General features: G+C 38.4%; 1 long non-coding RNA gene across 1 annotated transcript in view; it reads right to left on the bottom strand.

The window, feature by feature from the left end:
- The window catches only part of LOC140637967 (uncharacterized), a 56,059-nt gene that overhangs the window by 12,135 nt on the left and 21,634 nt on the right, over positions 1-22,290 (bottom strand). Inside the window, exons 2-3 of the long non-coding RNA XR_012035085.1 lie at positions 12,031-12,252; positions 9,469-9,660 (exon numbers count right to left, since the gene is read on the bottom strand). This is a non-coding gene — a long non-coding RNA (uncharacterized lncRNA). The remainder of the gene's footprint in view (positions 1-9,468; positions 9,661-12,030; positions 12,253-22,290) is intronic.

Raw genomic sequence — 22,290 nt, 5'->3', positions numbered from 1 at the left:
ACTTGTGTGGGAGCAAATCTGCTAAGGAAAGGGGGTGCTTTTATCAAAAGAATAGGAGACAAGGAACTGGGGAAACAGAACCAATAGCTGTCTACATGAACTCATGAAAAATTATTCAATCACATTACATACTCCAGAAAGAAAGCTTAAAATGAGAAAGAAGGAGAAAATGCTATGTATTCCAGCAAGGGGTGGAGGGCAGTTGGAGGAAGAGAAGGGAAGCAGAATGTGTGAGGCAGAGATTTGGGGATGGGGAAGGAGAAGGAGGTTAGCAGCAGACTAGGCAGGTGCAAGCAGGCCAGGTGGCAAAGCTAGGATTTTATTCTCAGTGTGGTGGAAATGACATGGCCCATTTATGTGTTTAAAGATCATTCTGGCAGCCCTGTGGAGAATGAACATGGAGAGATGACAAGAGGGGAAGTCTGAAAACTAGTTAGGAGTTTATTGCCAACTAGGCAAGTGACGCTGATGGCAGGGACTAGGCTGGTAGCAGGCAAGGTAATGAGATATGTTAAATTACCCACATATTAAGTGACTGTGTGCACAAATAATTAACTTCAACTGGGATACATGCTACAAAGGAGATGAGTAAGGCAACTTGGTCTGGTCTGCCGGGCGGGAGAGCAATCAGGTGAAGTCTCTTTAACCAAATGACATTCAATTGAGACTGGAAGGATAAGTAAAAAGGGAGAGGAGAAGAAAAATTTCTAGTGCAGGAATGCAAGTAGGAAGGCTTTGAGGCCAGGAAGGGCACAGCTCCTTCCAGGAGCCAAGAGGTAGCCCGTGTGGCTGGAGCAGAGAGCAAGAGGAGCAGTTACATGAGATGAAGCTGGTGCGGTCAGCAGGAGCCAGGTCTTGTAGGGTCTTCTAAACCTTACATGCCTTGTATGACTGTACACCTAAAAGCACAAGCAACCGTAGAGGGATTTTAAGCGTGAGTGGGACATTGTTGGTTCCCTCTGTTAATGTATTAAACACTATCAATATGACCATCACCTACATGGTCAGATTCACAGTTTAGAAAGAGTGCTTCTTAAACTTTATTTATTTATTTGAGAGACAGAGAACACAAGTGGGGAGGGGCAGAGGGAGAAGCAGATTCCCTGCTGAGCAGAGAGCCTGACATGGGATTTGATCCGGAGACTCAGGATCATGACCTGAGCCTAAGGCAGACACTTAATGGACTGAGCTACCCGGTGCCCCTAGAAAGAGTAATTTAACTGCAATATGGGAGGTGAATAAGAGAAAGTAAGAGTGAGTGCAGAGGACTGAGTGGTGGACTTTTGAAGCAGACAGTAGAAGATGGTTGTGGTTTGTAGTACGGAGGTGGCAGCAGCCATAGAAGGAGGAGGTGGGTTATGTGGGGTTGGCGGATTGGGGGAGCAGGGGTGTAATAGAGGCTCAGAGATTGGGCATTGCACAACAGGCATTGGCAGATGGGGTTTAAGCAAAGGTTTGGACATTGTATTAGATCCCAAAGAGCAGCTAGTCAGTCCCCTGCTCTTAACCTATAGCATCTTAGAATGTCTTTAAAGGACTGTGACAAAATTTGCAGAATGACTAGCAGGAAATAGATGGTGTGCTCAACTTGGAGCCCTTCTAAGTGAGCTTATTTACAAAGGGTTGCTTACAAAGACGTGGGCAGGATGTAGAAGAATCACAAAGAATAACCCTAGGCCCCAAATAGATGTGGTAAATTACCAGAACTTAGCTGAAGAAAGTCATATAGAAAAGATATCTTTGACTATGATCTTTGGTGAAGGGATTCACAGGGAAGAAGCTTGGAGAGTAGAAATTCTCCTTGAGTCTCTCTTCCCTCGCATCAATCCATTTGCCTGGGACCAACCCCTTTGGCTAACCCCAACCAGAAGCCGGAAGGCTTGGAAAATCTGTGATGGATTCAGGTTGGCCTCCAGGTGCTAGTGCAGAGTGAAAGGTGAAGAGTGGACCTGGAGGGGCAAACATAAATTCATCCTAGAACCCAATCAAATTAACAACTCAAATCCTCACCTCTTAGCCTGCATTGGAATAGGATTTTGAACATTTAAACTGGGAAGCAAAAATGGAAGAAGAAAAATGTTCTCAACTGTTGGAGGAAGTCCCTCCACCCATCCTTATCTATTATTCAGGATATTTAGTTGTTATGATCTGATGAAAATTCCCTTTTGGGATCTGTAGCTTTTGCCAATCTTTCAGCAAGATCTTCAAAAATACAGTTTGAGAAGTAAAGAATTTCGCAGCAAAATTCAAAGGAATCCAGTGTGCATCCTGCCCAAGTGTGAGTTGTTTTCTGCAACCTAGGCAACTCCTCCTCTTAAACACACCAGAAGCAGGGAATTCTGGCCAGATAACAAAATTATTTTGCTGCATCATAAATCTGATCAACCCAGGCTTTTTGCTTTTGTTTTCCCTATTACCCAAGTTACAGCAAATTTGTTTTTCTAAGCACATTGTCTTTTTAAAATCCATGACCAATCATGGAAAAATCATCTATTACTTCAAATTCAGTTGGTCAGCACATTTTCCATCCATGACTAGTAAAACAGGTTAGCCAGGTATCTTATTTCTTTACCCTGTAAAATGTTATGATCTTGGAACAGGCTTTTAATATTTTTCTTAATGGCTCCAGTTTCCACTGCAAGTTAACAATGATTATTTGTGGTCTGACAGTTCCCTTGGCATTACACCAAAAACAGAAGCAAGAAAGCACATTCTCCGCCAGAGAGGCTTAACATCTAAGCCAGACATTCAGCTGTGAATCCAAATTTCCTTCTCTTCTATACTTCTCTCTCTTGAGTAAAAAATGTCATCTGGCAGGTTCTTTGGTTTTCTAGTTCCAGAAAGCTATTTGAGCCCAGCAATTTCCAAAAATGTCATAGCATTTTCAAGTCAGTATAAATGTCAGTCTGTTTTCTTAAGGAGAATATGTGTGTCCAAGTTAAAAGAAATGGATTTTTTTTCTCTCCTTAGAAAGTTGGTTATCAAATATTGTCTTGGGGCAGAACAGCAGCCTGCGACTAGTAATGTAGATTGGTCAATGGTAAGTTGTGAGGTGCATACAAACAGATTGGAACACTGTCCCTCTTTCTTGCTCTTCCTCCTCCAGCTCTGTCCTTGCCACCCCAGTCCCACCCATAACAGCACTCCAGTTGAGAGAAGAGAGACCAGCCATGATGGGAGGGCCAGGGGAAGGCTATGTGAAGAACTCAGGATAGCTTGGTTTCTGAACACTTTGGCTAAAAGTACAATAACAACAAAAATGTTTCAGTTCAAAGCCTCAGAAACAAAAGGCAACTTAATTTTACTTTTTTAGGTTTAAAAAATAAGACCAGGGAACAGAGACCTCTATTTAACAAAAATAATCAATTTTAAAAGTCCAGTGCTACTTGATGGGATGAGCACTGGGTGCTTTACTATATGTTAGCAAATTGAACTCCAATAAAAAAAAAAAGTCCAGTGCTAAAGTATGATTATTTAAGGACAAGATATGACTGACAAAGACAGGAGAATGAAAAGCTGGAAAGAGAAAGAGAGAGACCCCAATGATTGTCAAATTCCTGAGAGGCACAAATTCAATGTATTTATAGTAGTGCTGGTATATTCTTACCAGTCTTTTCTTTGCATTAAAAATTGCTTAATTTATTATTTTTTAAATATAACTTATATTTTCCTTTTAACAGTTTAGAGTATTTTTGAAGCAAATAATTAAATATTTAAAAAGATTTTACTTATTTTAGAGAAAGAGAGAGAGAAGAGTGTGCACACGTGCAAGTAGTAGGAGGGGCAGAGGAAAAGAATCTCAAGCAGACTCCATGCCTAGTATGGAGCATGAAGCAGGGCTCGATCCCACAACCCTAAGATTATGACCTGAGCTGAAACCAAGAGTCAAACATTCAACTGACTGAGGTGCCCCAATATTTACAATTTTTAAATCTTTAATAAAAACTTATGTATGGAAGGCATATAACATGATGATTTGATATACATAGTGAAATGATTACTACAAACAGGGTAGTCAACATGCTGTCTCCTTACATAGTTACTATTTTTGTCTATGTAACGAATGTACCTGAAATCTACACTCTTAGTGTATTTTCAGTGTTTGGTACAGTATCTAGTACAGTTGACCCTTAAACAGCATGGGTTTGGGCCATGTGGGTTCACTTATACATGTTTTTTTTTTACAGTACAGTATGACTGTAAATGTATTTTCTCTTATGATTTTCCTAGTAACATTTTCTTTTCTATAGCTTACTTTGCTGTAAGAATATAATACATGCAACATACAAAATAAGAGTTAATTGATTGTTTAGGTTATCTGTAAGGCTTCTGTTCAACCGTAGGCTATAAGTAGGTAAGTTTGGGTGAGTCAAAAATTATACACAGGGAAGGCGAGTGGACGGATAGGGGAATAGATAAAGGGGTTAAGAGGTACAGACTTTCAGTTATAAATTAAATAGGTCACTGAGATGAAAAATACAGGACAGGGGATGTGTCAATAATATTGTAATACACTTGCCAAGTATATCTTAATGTATATAATTGTTGAATCATTATGTTATACACCGGAAACTAATATTTCACATCAATTCTACTTCAATTAAAAATTTTTTAAATGAAAAATTAAAAAGTTACATGCAGATTTCCAATTGCATGGGGGCATCTACCCCCAACCCTCCTGTTGCTCAAGGGTCAACTCTATAGTCATCATGCTATACATTAGATCCCTAGACTTCTTCGTACTACATAAATGCTCATTGGTATTCTTTGATTAACACCTCCTCAATCTCCTTCCATCTCCCATCCCTACCAGGCCCTGATTCTACTCTCAGCTTTTGAGTTCAGTCTTTTTTTAGATTCTACACGTGAGATCATACTGTATTTGTCTTTCTCTGGCTTATTTGACTTAGCATAATGTCCTCCAGATTTCTCTTGATAGGATCTTGTTCTCCCACACACCTCTCTCTAGCCTGTTATAAATCTATGTCTACACTTCCAGTTTCTAAGCTGATCTCTGAAACCTATGTCACCCTAACTTCTAGTGGCCTGGTTTATAATTAATAATTCCTTGCTTTAGGCAGGAAACAACAAATGTTGGAGAGGATGCGGAGAAAAGGGAACCCTCTGACACTGTTGGTGGGAATGTGAACTGGTGCAGCCACTCTGGAAAACTGTGTGGAGGTTCCTCAAAGAGTTAAAAATAGACCTGCGCTACGAACCAGCAATTGCACTGTTGGGGATTTACCCCAAAGATACAGATGCAATGAAACACCGGGACACCTGCATCCCGATGTTTCTAGCAGCAATGGCCACAATAGCCAAACTGTGGAAGGAGCCTCAGTGTCCATCAAAAGATGAATGGATAAAGAAGATGTGGTTTATGTATACAATGGAATATTACTCAGCCATTAGAAACGACAAATACCCACCATTTGCTTCAACGTGGATGGAACTGGAGGGTATTATGCTGAGTGAAGTAAGTCAATCGGAGAAGGACAAACAGTGTATGTTCTCATTCATTTGGGGAATATAAATAATAGTGAAAGGGAATATAAGGGAAGGGAGAAGAAATGTGTGGGAAATATCAGAAAGGGAGACAGAACATAAAGACTCCTAACTCTGGGAAACGAACTAGGGGTGGTGGAAGGGGAGGAGGGCAGGGGGTGGGGGTGAATGGGTGACGGGCACTGAGGGGGGCACTTGACGGGATGAGCACTGGGTGTTATTATGTTGGTAAATTGAACACCAATAAAAAATTAATTTATTAAAAAATAATTCCTTGCTTTACATTGGCCTCTAGTATTTGTTGACACCTGAATAAACATTTATTGCTGACTCATTGCTCAGTTTATTTAATAAGAGATCTTTTTCTGAACAAGTCTAGTAGAATAGCCCAGGCTTTAAAGTTAGGTAGATCTGAGTTTGGGTCTCAAACGCCAACCTAACAGCTGTGTGATTTGGTTAAGTTACCTAACTACTCTGAGCTTAAATTTTCTCATTTGTCAAATATGGACACTCAGGTCATTGCTAGGATTATTTGAGACTTCATATGTTAAAGAGAATAATGTCTGGCAAATGGATACTTTTCATTCTCCTTTCTTTCCAACCCATCCAGTAGGAAAAAAAAGTGAAGGAAGAAGATATGGCTGTATGAATGTCTAAAGTTCTATTTAATATCTCACCAAAAAGAGAAATGGGATTCTCTGGGCTTATGAACAATCTAGCAATTAAAATTCCTGGCAATGGATGAGTCTCCTAATGTTTCAATCCCAAGATTTAGAATCATGAGAAAAGCAGTGGTGTCTGCAGTGTCAATGGCATTATTCAACACTCTGAATATTTCAGTTAGATCTCAGTAGTGATGTTTTTTTGCAGTAGGCCTCCTTTTTTTTTTTCTTGGCAAACTATTCTGGCCTAATTTTTCGAAAGAGAGGGGAATAGGGAAAGGAAAACTGAATATTAATAAATTCCATGCTTATAAATAGTAAACAGAATTAAAACTGCCTGATGAAATCAATCCATTAAAAATTCTCTTTCATAAAAGAAAAAAAAAATTTCTAAAAAGGCAACAACAAAAAAGTTTTTGGCATAATGTGCCTCTAAAGAAATAATCTTCTTTTCTCCAAGCAATAAGGGTGATGGCAGAAAAACAATGGTTAATTAAAAAAAAAAGGTTAATTAATTAGGATAAACATGGTCAAGAAAAGCTATTTCATAAAGTAAAAACCAGGGAGCAGAGAGAAACCCAGGCAAAGAGTTAGTAGTAAATAATAAAATGATCAAGGGACTGACATAGAAAATAAGTGGCCATCATAAATGAGTCCCGACTCAGAAAAAACACTCAATGATTTCAGCTGTGGAGATAATCCCATGATATACAGATAGATCTGTTGGATGATAGGCACCTGGGGAGAGCAAGAAAGTATGTGCTATGAGCAGGAACCTTGAAAAACTAGCAACTCTTTAGCTTTCCTATGCAGGATCTTATTCTAGGCATAGGACCTAGGAGTCACTGGGCTAAGCTTGCTGATATCCTTGTACCCATCTGGATCCTTCCAGAATGTCGGAGATATGGAGTAACCAGGCCAATATGCACCTCCTTCCTTCCACAGAAATCCCATGGCTCTTCCTAAACCCCTATTTCTGCCCCAGTCCTAGGATATAAGAAGCAGCTAAGCAAGTAAAAAATGCAAGAGTCTAGCCAGTTCATCATACAGCAGGGTAAAGAAATTATGCAAATTCCGAGTCTATGACTTCCTCACAGAGGGTCATGGATTTTGGTTCACCTCAGGCTTCACTCCACCTGAACTGATTTTAATCCACAATTCAGTTCTCTAGGCTGCCAGCCTAACCTCCTGGAATCCACAATGGCTAAGGAGGGAGTCAGGACTGGCCCGTTCCAGATTAAGGCAGAGGACACTGGCCTGCCCAGTTTGAGCCTGTGCTCTCGTGACTGACCTAAAGCCAAATCACTCCCCAAAATATTTGCTTTTTCATAGTACTGAACACCAAAGGCAGGAAAGATTAGATGATCATGTCAATAACAGTGGAAGCTTACTTCTCTGCCTATTCTGTGGTTTGTTCTTACTTCTTTATCAGGCAATATTAATGGTGAGGCTGAGAGTGGGAATGTAGCAGAGTAGAGCATGCATGGTGGGAGGCAGTTGAGAAGAGAGATGCTATAACCATTAACTCCCGTGCTCCTAACCTTTTTCCTCTGAATATATCTTCTCCACTCCTCCAGAAAATTAAGGTCCTGTTTGCATGAGCATCTAGGTTTCACAGGGTTGAATCACTCTTTCCTGTGAGCCCATCAAGGCTTAAAAATGGGCTTAGATGCTCCTCAGCTGAAAACAACCCTAAATCCTACAATGACACTCTCAACATGAGCCTCTTAGAAGCCTTGGTGAAAAGAAAGCAGATCACCTTTCTACATCCCTTCTTGCTCGGTCTCCTGGCTTTTTTCCTTATATTGGCTCTGTAGGAGAGATTTCTACTCTGAGCTGCAATTAAAAGCCAAGGGCCTGCTTTTCTACCTCATTCCTGCTATCCCATTTCCCAGGAGTGGGCCCCTCACTAATATGGAATAGATTACTTTGAATGACACTGCTCTGCTTAGAATTTAGGACCAGTTAAGAACAGTAAACCCCATAAACACAGCCTCACTATTTTTTTTTTACTGTAAAATAAGTTCTTGGATCAGAAGCAATATCGTATGGTATACCATAGTGGTTGATTAAACATTAACTAAGAACATGTATAGTATTTCTGGAAGATATATGGTATGCAAGAAAGATTATCCAGAATAAATTTCTATTCCAATGAAGACAAATTACCAAATTCCTTAGTCATAGTAATAGAAGGGGCCATATAATAAATCTGCCACCAGGTGGCAGTCTCTTCTTGCTGAGTGTACTACGGAATTGAGGGCTCAAGGAAGGTGGAATCCAGGGCACAAGGTCAGGTTGACATTCAGCAGTGGCAGTAGCCAGACCAGCTTTGTTGAAGGGAACTTCATATTAAGTCCTGAATAATCTCCATCCCTGACACCATTAATTTTTCTGAGTCTATTGTGCAAGTACTGAAGAGTTTAGAGAAAGAATCTGAGAGTCACAAAATGAATAATCTTGTTCACCCAATTATTCAGATCATCTTTGATGGGCATTCACAAAGGACACAAGTATTCCCACATCCTGGGATCATTCCAAGATATTCATTCATATACATCTTCCCTAAACCTCCTGCTATCAATCCCCTGATGTTCTGTTTTTCCCTCCAAATTTCTGAACATGTGACCAAGCCTTTCATCATTGCCCTTGAGGGGCAGCCCTGGTGGCACAGTGGTTTAGCACCACGTGCAGCCCAGGGTGTGATTCTGGAGACCTGGGATCAAGTCCCACATCGGGCTCCCTGCATGGAGCCTGCTTTTCCCTCTGCCTGTGTCTCTGCCTCTCTCTCTCTCTGTGTCTCTATGAATAAAATCTTTTTTAAAAAAAATCACTGCCCTTGAATTTATATGGATCTACATTTCAGTCCATTTCTCTTTCTTTGCAAATCAACCATTAGATGTACTGGTCAAAGTTATGTCCACTGGGAGGATTTCCACTCCTCACTGTCTTTTCATGACACACCTAATTTGGACAACTGTAGCAGTTTTGACTGGTAACGTTATATTGTGGAAAGCCACTTAATGGCTTGTAATTCGTAATTTGTAATCCAGGCTTGAATTTTTTCATCCTTTGTCAATTGATCATAGAGAACTTTCCATAAGGATACAGGTGTGGGTTGAGTGAGAGATAATGCAACTTACCTGGGTCTCAGAAAATACTTAAATCTTTAAAAAAAAAAAAAAAAGGTTACTTAAAACTGATTTTACATAGGCCATTTCCCCTTGATGATGGAATGCTCAGCTTACCAAATTCATGGTTTGGTGGTACAGACAACTCCCAGTTAAGATGAGCAACTCACTTCATGTTGGGTGTTCTGAGGTCTGGTAGAGATGGCTAGAGGCCTTGGTAAGACACACATATTCCAGAGTTGGGAGATAAACTCTATGTAGATTCAGAGACCATCTACTTCAATGTAGTTTTAGGAGTCCAGTGGTTCAGGCTTGTCGAATAACCACTCCAAAGTGAAAGAAAAATTGCAGCATCTTTCATCCTACCATAAAGAAAGAAGCAAAGAGCCCATTGATCTCATTGGGTTCTGGAAACAACATATTCCACACTTAGGAATCTTGTTCTTGCCTGTATACTGGGTGACGTGGAAAACTGCGAGCTTTGAGGGGCCTTGGAGCAAGAAAGAGCACTTTAGCAGGTCCAAAATGTGGTGCAATTAGCACTGCCTCTTGGGTCATATGATCCAGCAGGCCCTACCGTGATGGAGGTGCCCATGGTGGCAAAAAATGGAGTAAGGGGTCTATGGAGAACTGCCGTGGGAGGATCACACGGCTGGCACCTGAAATTTTAGTATATGTGCTGCCAAAGCGAACACTTGGCACCTGAAATTATGGAAAAAGTTCATGCAATCCACAGTAGAGGATTATATATCTTTTGAAAACCAGTTCCTGGCAAGTTACAGAAGACAAGTTATTTTGATAGAGGCAAAACACTCTCCCAGATGCTAAAAAACAAAGTAGACAAAATGGGTCAGCCAATTGATATTATCCAGAACTCATCATCAGCAATCTCAGAGTTGACCTGATGGACATATAAATGGAACAACTAGGGAATCCCTGGGTGGCTCAGAGGTTTAGTGTCTGCCTTCGGCCCAGGGTGTGCTCCTAGAGTCACAGAATTGAGTCCCACATCAGGCTCCCCACATGGAGCCTGCTTCTCCCTCTGCCTGTCTCTGCCTCTCTCTCTCTCTGTCTTTCATGAATAAATAAATAAAATCTTTAAAAAAAATAAATAAATGGAACAACTATGTGGTAGAGATGGTGGCTATATATGTGCCCAACAGCATGGACTCATATTTAGCAAGGCCAATCTAGTTACCACTGTCTCTGAATGTCTAACTTGTCAGCAACAGAGATCAACATTATGCCTACAATGTAGCATTATTTTTTCTAGGAAATCATTGTGGACATTGGAACTGTCCTATTATTTCCTTTCTTTCTTTCTTTCTTTCTTTCTTTCTTTCTTCTTTCTTTCTTTCTTTCTTTCTTCCTTCCTTCCTTCCTTCCTCCTTCTTCCTTCCTTCTTTCCTTCTTTCTTTTCTTTCTTTCTTTCTTTCTTTCTTTCTTTCTTTCTTTCTTTCTGAAAGAGAGAGCATGAGTAGGGGTGGGAGGCAGAGGGAGAGGTAGACAGAGTAGCAGACTTCCTGGTGAACAGGGAGCCCAATGCAGGGCTCAATCCCAGGAGCCCAAGATCATGACTTGAGCTAAAGGCAAATGCTTAACTGACAGCCACCCAAGAACCTGGAACTATTCTGAAAGAGCTAGTGGTTCACTCTTATAAGGATAATACAAATTCCAGGTATGAGTTTGCCTTTCTAAGAGAGTCTCCACCAGAAGCTTATAAAAGTGTAATATCTGACAAGGGGGCCTGTTTTGGAGCAAAGGTGCAAAACCATGACTACTATGGGTCCAATTGATCTTATCACATACCATACCATCAAGATGCTGCCACCCTCCAAAAATGCCAAAATGGCAAATGAAGTACCAACTTTGTCCACCGGTCTACATTTATTTATTTATCTTTTTTTAAAAAAGATTTTATTTATTTATTCATGAGAGACACAAAGAGAGAGGCAGAGACATAGGAAGAGAGGAGGAGAACAGGATCCATGCATAGAGCTTGATGTGGGACTCGATCCCAGAACCCCGGGATTATGCCCTGAGCCAAAGGCAGATGCTCAACCTCTGAGCCACCCAGGCATCCCTCTTTTTTTTTTTTAATTTTATTTATTTATTCATGATAGAAAGAGAGAGAGAGGCAGAGACATTGGCAGAGGGAGAAGCAGGCTCAATGCCAGGAGCCTGACAGGGTATTTGATTATAGAAATAATCACTGTTATATAATTTTTTATTTTTATATTTTTTTTTTGCTTACTTGTTTTTTGTTTTTAGTTTTTAAAAGTGTTACTTTAAGTTAAAGGGGAAAGTGTAATGAAAACTCTTTTCATTGCTTCAGAAAGTAGCCCTTTTAACTTCTGAGCTCTAGAGTCCTTTGCCTTTTCTCTTTTGAACTTTCTAAAACCTGGTGACTCTTTTATCATCATAAAAATCTTCTGGTGCTTTCAGAACCACTTCTCTGCAACTTCTTGCCACAGAAACTGCATCACTGAAACATATGTCTTCCATCGTCCTGAACCCTCTAAATCTGTCATTGTTGTTTTTTTTTCTATCAGTGTCTGATGTTTCCTATAGAATTTGACAAAGAAATTTATTTACCTGGTACCTCCTGAGTTCTAGAAGCCTGCTAATATTTATCTCAAGTCCCAGAAAGTTCTATTCTACAGTGAATCTGTTGTACAGATAATATAACAAATTATCCAAAATTAGCAGTTAAAGCATATTTATTATCTCACACAGTTCCTAAAGGTCAGATCCAGGAACAGCTTAGCAGGGTGGATCTCTTATGACGCTGCAGCCCATATGTCATCTGGCAATGCCGTCATTTCAAGCCTTGAACGATGCCGAGGATCTGCTTCCAAGATGACTCACTTGCATGGCTGTTGGCTCAGTTCCTCATTGTCTGTACCTTTCCTCACAACATGGTAGCCAGAATGAGTAATTCAAGAGAGAGTAACCTAGACAGAAGATGCAGTTGCAATGTCTTTTATAGCCTTGTCCTGGAATCAACACATCAAATATGGCATATTCAGTTTGTTAGATGCAATCACTTAGTCTAACCCATAGTTAAGGGAAGACTCTTGTAGAAGAGAATAGCAAAGAATTTGTGGACATATTTTAAAACCACAAAATAAAACTTTGGAAAGACTTCCCTATGTAGCAGGATCCACCCATCCCATTAGTTTCCTCTCAATCTTAAGGCTATCGTCAGAGAATAATGCCAAATTGCTGAGTTCAAACCTAGCAGAGTATTCAAAAGCCTACATACCATATACACTTATTCTGTTCCTGGTAATAAAACCATCATTTATTCCTTTTCTTGAGCACATGTGGATAACCCTGAGGTGTCATTAGATCCTTGAAATTTAAAAAAGCACCCTTGGATTGCCAAACATGCTGTTATTTTCCTCAAACACCATAAATGTGTTGAACTTTGAGCCACAAAATGCAAAGAAAGGCCACAGAATATAAAAAGCGTAGGCTTTTCACTCAGGAAGGACAGTTAATTGTATTTTAATTTTGTTCAAAGAAATAAATGTAAAACAAATAAAAAATCAATTTACAGAAGTATTCAGCAGTAATGTATGAAATGGGATATTTGGAATCTGTAGGCCTAAAAAGTATGGAAGGAAAAATTTGGGTTCAGTGATCAATAAAAGTTTGATGAAGAGCTGATTACTATTAACTATATCTCACTTCTATTTCCAGGCTTCGTTGGATACAGGAACTAGATTTATTCTTCTGCCAGAAATAATAACAAAAAAAGCAGATTCAAAATGCTTTTGAAATTTAAAAAATTACCTTACGAAATTAGGAAATGGATCCCTGGTGGCTTAGCAGTTGAGCATCTGCCTTTGGCTCAGGGCATGATCCTGGTCTGGGGATTGAGTCCTCCATCAGGCTCCTCACAGGGAGCCTGTTTCTCCCTTTGCCTATGTCTCTGCATCTCTCTGTGTCTCTCATGAATAAATAAATAAAATCTTGAAGAAAAAAATAAGGAAACTAGAAAACGAAGAGCAAATTAAACTCAGAATAAATAGAAAGGAAATAGTGAAGAAAAGATAGAAATTAATAAAATAGATAACAGGGATCCCTGGGTGGCGCAGTGGTTTGGCGCCTGCCTTTGGCCCAGAGCGTGATCCTGGAGACCCAGGATCGAATCCCATGTCGGGCTCCCGGTGCATGGAGCCTGCTTCTCCCTCTGCCTGTGTCTCTGCCTTTCTCTCTCTCTCTGTGACTATCATAAAAATTAAAAAAAAAAAAAAAAGATAACAGAGAAAAAATCAATGAATCACCAAAAGCTGATTCTTTAAGACAATCAATAAAATTTATAAATTAATAAATTTCTAGCCAGATTGGTCAAGAAAAAAAGAGAATATGCAAATTACCAATAGCAAATTTATCAGTATCAAGTGATATCACTAATTCTATAGCTATTAAGAAGGTAATAAGGGAATATTATGAATAACATTGTACCTATAACTTCAACAGCTTAGATGAAATAGACAAATTCCTTGAAGAACACAGACTACTAAAATTTACTCAATTACTAAATTTACTCTTTTAAAAAATCGAATTTGTAGTTACAAACCTTTCTACAAAGAAAACTCCAGGCCCAAATTGCTTCACTGGCACATTATAACTAATATAGGAAAGAAAGAAAGAATACCAATTCTGCATAAACTCTCTCAGAAAATTGAAAAGTAGAGAGTTTCCCCCAACTCATTATATAAGGCTAGTATTATTATCCTGATACCAAAACTAGACAGACATTACAAGAAAAGAAAACTTCAGGGGATCCCTGGGTGGCGCAGTGGTTTGGCGCCTGCCTTTGGCCCAGGGCGCGATCCTGGAGACCCGGGATCGAATCCCACATCAGGCTTCCGGTGCATGGAGCCTGCTTCTCCCTCTGCCTATGTCTCTGCTCTCTCTCTCTCTCTCTCTCTCTCTCTCTGTGACTATCATAAATAAATAATAATAAAAAAAAAATAAGGATCTTTAAAAAAAAAAAGAAAAGAAAACTTCAGACCACTGTCCCCTGTGAACATAGTGCAAAAATTCTAAAAATACTTTTACCAAGTCAAATCCAACAATATATAAATGGGATAATAGAGTATAGCTAAATTGGATTCATCCCAGGAATGCAAGGGTGGTTTAACATTTGAAAAATCAATCAATGTATTTATCAAATTAATGAACAGAAAAAGAAAAGCTATAAGATTACTTCAATATGTGGAGGAAAAAAATTGAACAAAATCTAGCCTCCATTTCCAATAAAACTCTCAGCAAACTAAGATTAGATGAGAACTTCCTCAACCTGATAACAGCTTACATCAAAAACCTGTAGGGACACCTGGGTGCTACAGTCAGTTAACTGCCTGGCTCTTGGTTTTGGCTCAGGTCATGATCTTAGGGCTGTAAATTCAAGCCCTGTGTCAGGCTTTGGGCAGAGTCTGCTTGGGATTATCTTTCCCTCTCCCTCTGCCCCTCCTGCTCATTCTGTCTCTGTCTCTGTCTCTGTTTCTCTCTCTCTCTCTTTCCCTGTCTCTCTCTCTCAAATAAATAAATCTTTAAAACAAAACAAACCTATAGCTAATATCAAACTTAGGGTTAAATATAGAGTGTTTCCCCCTAACATTAGAAACAAGCCAATGATTTTCATTCTCACCACTTCTATTTAACATTGTATTAGAGGTTCTAGCCAGAGCAATAGGTCAAAGGAGAAATAAAACACATCCAGATCAAAAAGAGTATCTTTATTCACAGGTGAAATAATTACCTATGTATAAAATCTGATAGAATCTCCAAAAATCTACTAGAATAAATGAGTTTAGTAAGGTCTCAGCATACAATATTAATCTACAAAAATCTACTTTACTCTTCCATGTTTCCAACAAACAACTAGAATCTAGATTTTTATTTTTATTTGTTTATTTATTTTTAGAATCTAAATTTTTAAATGACATTTATAATAGTATCAAAAATATGAAATACTTTGGCAAATAAGCACATGGAAAGATGCCCAATATTGCTAGTCATTAGGAAAATGCAAATTAAAAACCACAATGAGATACACTATACAGACACTATAATAAAAAAAAACAGACAATATGGAGTATTGGCAATGATGTGGAGAAACTGAAACTTCATACTCTGCCGATGGAACTATAAAATAATATCATAAGTTTGGAAGTCTTTTAAAAAGTTAAATATATACTATTACATGACCCAGCCAAACTCCTAGGTATTTACCCAAGAGGAAAGTCAACATATGCTTACACAAATACTTGTACATGAGTGTTCATAGAAGATTTATTTGTAATAGCCAAAAATTGGAAGTAACCCAAATGTCTGTTAATGGGTGAGTGGATAAACAAATTGTGGTATAGCCATATAACGGTGTACTACTCAGAATAGAATACAATGAACTACTGATACATCAGCATGAATGAATCTCAAAATAATTACTGTAAGTAAAAGAATTCAGACCAAAATAAAATTTTAAAAAGCAAAATGAGTACATACTGTATTTTTAAAACTCTAGACAACACAAACTGATCTATGGTGACAGAGTATAGATTGGTGGTTACCTGGTTAGAGAGTGTCAAGGGAGGGGTACAGGGGTATATGAAAACTTGTTTAGGTGATGAATACTTTCCCTATCTTGACTACGGTGGTTGCTGCATAGGTGTATATATATATCAAAACTTACCAAATTGTACACTTCAAGTATACGCAGTTTACTCTATATCAATTATACCTCATAAAGGTATTTAAAAATTGTGAAAGTGATAGTTTAGTAAGACTTGAAGGAAGTGAGGACATTAGTCTTATGGATAGCTAATGTGAAGTTTTTAAAAATTAACAACCAGATCTTTGCAGTGGACATTTATTTTTTTCTTTTCCCCCAGCAATATTCCCTTCCTCTGGTAAAATAGCACTTTCTTCACCAGAATTAGTTTTGGCTGAAAGTGACAACAAATGCAAAATGTTAGGAGCTAAAACAAGCTAGAGTTTTGCTTTCTCTTTTCATAAATTTGGACAGCTCAGAGCTGGTATGTTTCCATTATCACCAGGGACCCAGATTCCTTCTCCTTCTAATTTGTCGCTACAGCTTCCATTTCATGATCCTAGCTATTCTAGGTCCAACTAAAACATTTCCATTCCAGGTAGCAAGAAGGAAGAAAGAAGCATGCCCCTTCTATTAAGAACTCTTCCTAGAAGTTGCATATACTCTTCTACTTAGATTCCACTGGCTAGAACTTAGTTGCACACAATGGGGAGAACTAAGAAATACTGTCTTCATTCTGAGCTGCCATGTGCCCAGATAAAAGTCAGAGATAAAAGGAGAACAAGGATATTGAGAGACATCTAAATAGTCCTTGCCATATCCACTTATTTTTTGGAAATTTCTACTGCTCTCTTACAAAGCATGTGTTTAGTGAGGGCTACCGGTCATTTTAACATCTTATTGGTCACAGAGATGGATGGGCACATGATCTCAGCTGGGCCAATGAATGTGACAAATATGGAAGATCGGAACTTGAGAGCACCTGGCAGTTATGGGACCATCCTCAGGAAAGCCAATATGCAAAGGGCAGTGAAGACCAAAAGAAGGGTTCTGAAGGTGTCCAAATCACTGCTGCAGCCACATTTGAGGCCCCCTTGGCTACATTGCTCACCCCTCATTTATGTTATCTAAGACAATGTACCTTCTGCAACATAACTGTTAACCAAAGAGAACCCTAAGGAACCAATTTAGCCTTTAAGAAGCCTTCTAAGGGGTCAGTTTCACTCAAGAATAAGCACTATCTTTGAAGTAATTCACATAAGAAATATAAATGATTAGAAAACATATAAAAAGATGCACACTCTCACTTCTAACTAGGGAAATAATTATTAAAGCAAAAGGAATATACCTTTTTCATTTGCTTAGCAGATTGGCAGTTTCAATAGTTCCTCAATATCTGAGCAAATATATTTTAATATACAATTGTGAGAGTATAAATTGATACATTTGTGAAGAAAATTTTCCACTAACAACCACCATTTAAAATGCATGTATCCTGGGGTGCCTGGGTGGCTCAGTTGGTTAAGCGTCTGCCTTCCACTCAGGTCATGATCCCGGATCCTGGAATAGGGCCTAGTGTTGGGCTCCTTGCCCAGTGGGAAATCTGTTTCTCCCCCTCACTCTCCCCACTTGTGCTTTCTCACTCATTCTCTCTCTCTCTCTCTCTAATAAATAAATAAAACTAAAATATAAAATAAAATAAGATGCATGTATCATTTGACCAGAAATTTCATTTTCAGGAAATGGCATGCCAGGAAACTAAGCATAAGAATATTTATTAAAGTGTTATTTCAACAAGTGAAAATTGGAGTCAAAGTAAATTATTTTTTTAAGATTTTATTTATTTATTTATTTTTTATTTATTTATTTATTTATTTATTTATTTATTCATTCATTCATTCATTCATTTATTTGAGAGAGAGAGCTGTGCAGGGGTAGAGGCAGAGGGAAAGGAATAGAGAGAATCTTAAGCTGATTCCACACTAAGTAAGCATCAAGCCTGACTGGGGCTTGAGCTCATGATCCTGAGATCATGATCTGAACTGAAATCAGGAGTCAGGGCCTTAACCAACTGAGCCACCCAGGCACCCCTAAAATGTTTATTTTTTTCCCCTAAAATGTTTATTAATTGGAAAAGTTTCAATACATTATGGTACATTCATGTCATGGTATATTTTATTTTATTTTATTTTATTTTATTTTATTTTATTTTAAGATTTTATTTATTTATTCATGAGAAACACAGATAGAGAGGAGAGGGAGAGAGGCAGAGACATAGGCAGAGGGAGAATCAGGCTCCAAGTGGGGAGCCCGACGTGGGACTTGATCCGGGGTCTCCAGGATCATGCCTTGGGCTGAAGGTGGCGCTAAACTGCTGAGCCACCCGGGCTGCCCTGATGGAATATTTTATTTTATTTTATTTTATTTATTTTTTCTGATGTATATTTTATTTTTTGTCTTATTTTTTTGTTTTTTATTTTTTATTTTAAAAAAATTTTTGATGGTGTATTTTAAAACAATTTTATAACAAGGCTGTTATGGCCTTAAAAAATATATATATATATACATATATATATACAACTATTATAAAGAATAGGATGAATTTAGGTGGTAGCATATAGGTGAGACACTTAAATAAAAAGAGCAAATTACAGTATGTAAAATATCTCATTTATTTAAAAAATATACTTGTACAGAGTCTTTCAAAATTTGGGATTATCTCTCTGACTAGGACCTTATATTCCTTTTTTTTTTTTTTTTTTTTTTTGAGAGTGAGAATGAGAGAGTGCGTGCATGAACTAGGGGAAGGGGTAGAGGGAGAGGAAGATTCCCTGCTGGGCAAGGAGCCACATGTGGAACTAGATTCCAGAACCTTAGATCCCAGGACCCTGGGATCATGACCTGAGCCGAAGGCAGAAGCTTAACCCACTGAGCCACCCAGGTGCCCTCTATTTTCATTAAAAAAAAAAAAAAAAATCACAATGAGACAAAAATCAAAGGATACTGAGAGTTGTAAAAAAGGTTTTGTTTTGTTTTATTCTGCAAATGAGAAGTAGTGTGTGTGTCTGTCTGTGTACATGTGTATGATGTTTTGTAATTTGACCAGGCAACAGCCTGATAACAGCCATACTATCCTTGCCCATCTGCCTAAAGGTGAACTTGCTTAATGATCTGAAAGGGACTGCCCCAGAGTGAGTTCTGCTCACTAGCCAATGAGGATCAACAACAGGAGGGATGTCCTCTTCCCCTGCCAGACCTCTGCCAAACCAAGCAAGTAAATGTTCCAAAACAGGAAGATGTTCTGATGACTTCTATTAATTTCCTCAGGGCAGAAGTTGTGAATCCATGGTGATGGCGAGTCTGGCCTCTTACTTGAGACCCTAAGTGACTGACAGGTTTCTCCTCAGTCTTTTGTAGAAACATAAAAAACAAGCATTGTTTTTTTTTTTTATACTTTTATACTAAGAAGCTTAAAGCAGGGTTTTCATGAGTGCATCATAAATTTTCCTTTATTGCAGATATGAGTCTTATCTTTTTGGAAAGACCACAGAGATCTTGGAGTGTCTTGCTTAAGAATAAGAGATAACAGTTATAGCCTGTTCATCTTACCTGCTTTCTCCATGAAAAAAAAAGGAGAGAGAATCATCATATAACACTGTTAGGGACATCAGAATACCCTCTAGTTCCCCTGGGGACTTTTCTTAAGATTGTACATAGACAAAGTTCTGGAAGGAGACACAAGAAAGCCTCCATGGTTACCCAGGGGTAGGGAGAATAGAGAGGATGACGGTAGGAATGCTTTCTGTGTCTTTTGAATATTTCACAAGTGCCTATACTTTCATAATTAAAGTTTTTTTTCCTGATGTGAATTAATGCTGTATGCCTGTTGGATGTGTGCTTTGAAATGGACCCAAAATAAAATCTGAGAAAAATCTTGGTCCTGCATTTTCTAGTATACCTCCATGCAAAAGTTTGGTGGCTTTCTATTTTGGCATACTGGTTAGAGGTTTTCCTTTCATAAAAGGTATCAATTCTATGTTGATTATGTTTAATTACACCATGGAACTTCTATACTTCAGAGTCTTCTCAGAAAATATAACCTTGAATTGCTTGGTGTTGAATTATTCACAAAAGTTTAGTTGTAAAAATCATGTTCAGGGAGTTTGGCCTAATGGAAATGGACCCCTTCTCTAGATGTTCTAAATTTTGCAGATTTGGAGGTAGATTCTTTGAGAGATTTCTTGGCCTACATTGTCTCAACACCCCTTACCCTCACGACATGGCCTTTTTCTGACCTACATTTTGTCATTTTGCCTTGAGCGAACAGAGAGGTGTTTTAAGAAACAACTACAACTATCATTACATAAACTGTAGGATTGTTATTGTGAACATTGTCTAGACATCACAACAATATAGAAAAAGCTGTGTTTCTTCCTGAGCATCTAGTCTTCTTTTTATCTTATGCTATTCACACTGTAAATCTTATAGTACCTTTGTTTTCCCTTGGCCACTAGGAAACACTAAGCCAAATTTGTGTGTTTTTCAGCACCTATATGGAAGTTCAGAGATGAATTTTAGTACCTGGATATTATATATTATACTATATTATATATTATATTACTTTAATTTTAAACTCTAGATATTATATTTTTCTACCTCTTAACTTTTCCTTTGATCCCTTTCCTCATTTATGTTAGTATATTTTTGTTATATTTTATGTATTTCCAAAAAAAAATTCTAAAGCTCCTCCCCCTCCTTTTTTTTTTTTTTTTTTTTGAATAAAGGTTGAGGGATCCACTTTCACTTTGGAGCATGTAATTTGCTAAACCTCTCGTGATTCAAACCAGGATTCCAAAGTCTTCTATAAGGTTTCTGGTTATACCATCTTAATGCCAGTGTCCTCAACATTAACATCAGACCCTGTTGTCACAATTCTAGAGTAATCAGGAGTGTTGCAGACCCCTCCCTATGAAGTCAATATTGTCTAGATCAAGCTATTGTGTTTTGGTTAGTGGAAAAAAAAAGTCATAAGACTTGAGCTCCAGACTCAGCTAATTTATTCATTTATCTAAAAATTTATTACTAGTTTACTACATCCCAGGCATGCAGTTAAGTTCTGTAGATACAATGGTAAGCAAAAAACAGACATGCCCTCAAAGAACTTATAATCTAGAAGTGAAAAAAGACACTAATCATATTAATCCCACCTGTAATGTAATTACAGATCATGAACAGGTTTGGGGAGCATGTGATGTGGGATCAGAACTTGTCTTGGGAGTCTGGAAAGACTTGTTTGACTTGGTATCTGCAAGACAACTAGGAGTTTGGGAAGAAGATAAGGAGAGGCAAGAAGCATTTGGGGAAGTGAAAACAGAATGTGCATAAGCCATGTAGCAGGAGAGAGCACAGTGGAATGGAGGAACTGAAAGAAGAACCCTGTGGTTAAATGCAAACATATGTGGGACAGTAGTGTGAGCTGAGGCCTATGGCAGTATGCAAGTGTAGCCTACCAAACCGCTGAACCGTTTTAAATAATGACTAACTGTGTAAGCTATGATAAATGATCCAACTTTTCTACACCTGTTTTCTTGGCTGTAGAACACTGATCCTTAAGTGCATGGTGATGCTAAGCTACCTACCAAGCTACGGTTAAAGTTACGGGGGGATTTAAAGCTAAACTTTCTCTAGGGGCCAACATACTGGAAATTTCCATTTATCCAAGAGAAGAGCCATCTATTTTTTTAAAGGCCCTTGGGGAGTTTTTTTTGTTTTTTGTCTTTTAATCAAATTATACACTGTGAAAGAACAGTATCACATGTAAATAGGCTTGTGATGGATAGCCGAGAGAACAGTATACGTCCCACCCCCTCTTCAGTTACCAAAACTTAACAGTTTTGTTAATGTTCACAGAAAACTTACAATATGCAAGACACTTTCAGCTATCTTATTTTGTTTAATCTACACAAGAAGCCTATGGCTTAAGTATCATTTTTAATCTTTCAGAGATGAGAACACTAGTGACCAGAGAGATTAGGTAACGTATTCAAAAACATAGAGCTAGAAAATTATAGAGCTGGAATTCAAACTCAGTCTGATCCAAACTCACAAAACTATCGCTCACCACAGGGACCTCAACAAGACTAGATCGGTTCCAGAGTTGCCTGTCAGACCTTGTTTTGACAATGAGCAGGGAAAGGAAAAACTGGATCCACTAGTTCTCATTCCATGAAGCTAATGTAAAAAAAAAAAAAAAAAAAATCCTATCTTCTGAGGAAATGCCCTCAACTTCTGCTATCAACCCCCCTCAGGTAAGGCATGACCAGAAAGTCAGTTATCTGTCAAAGCAGTTCCTCTGTCCCTTATCTGCTGGGCATTCCAAGACCCCAGTGGATACCACAGATAGTACCAAATCCTATATATACTA

The sequence above is a fragment of the Canis lupus genome, chromosome 8 (genome assembly GCF_048164855.1).
Source record: "Canis lupus baileyi chromosome 8, mCanLup2.hap1, whole genome shotgun sequence".
NCBI lineage: Eukaryota > Metazoa > Chordata > Mammalia > Carnivora > Canidae > Canis > Canis lupus.
This window is presented reverse-complemented; position numbering and strand designations above follow the sequence as displayed.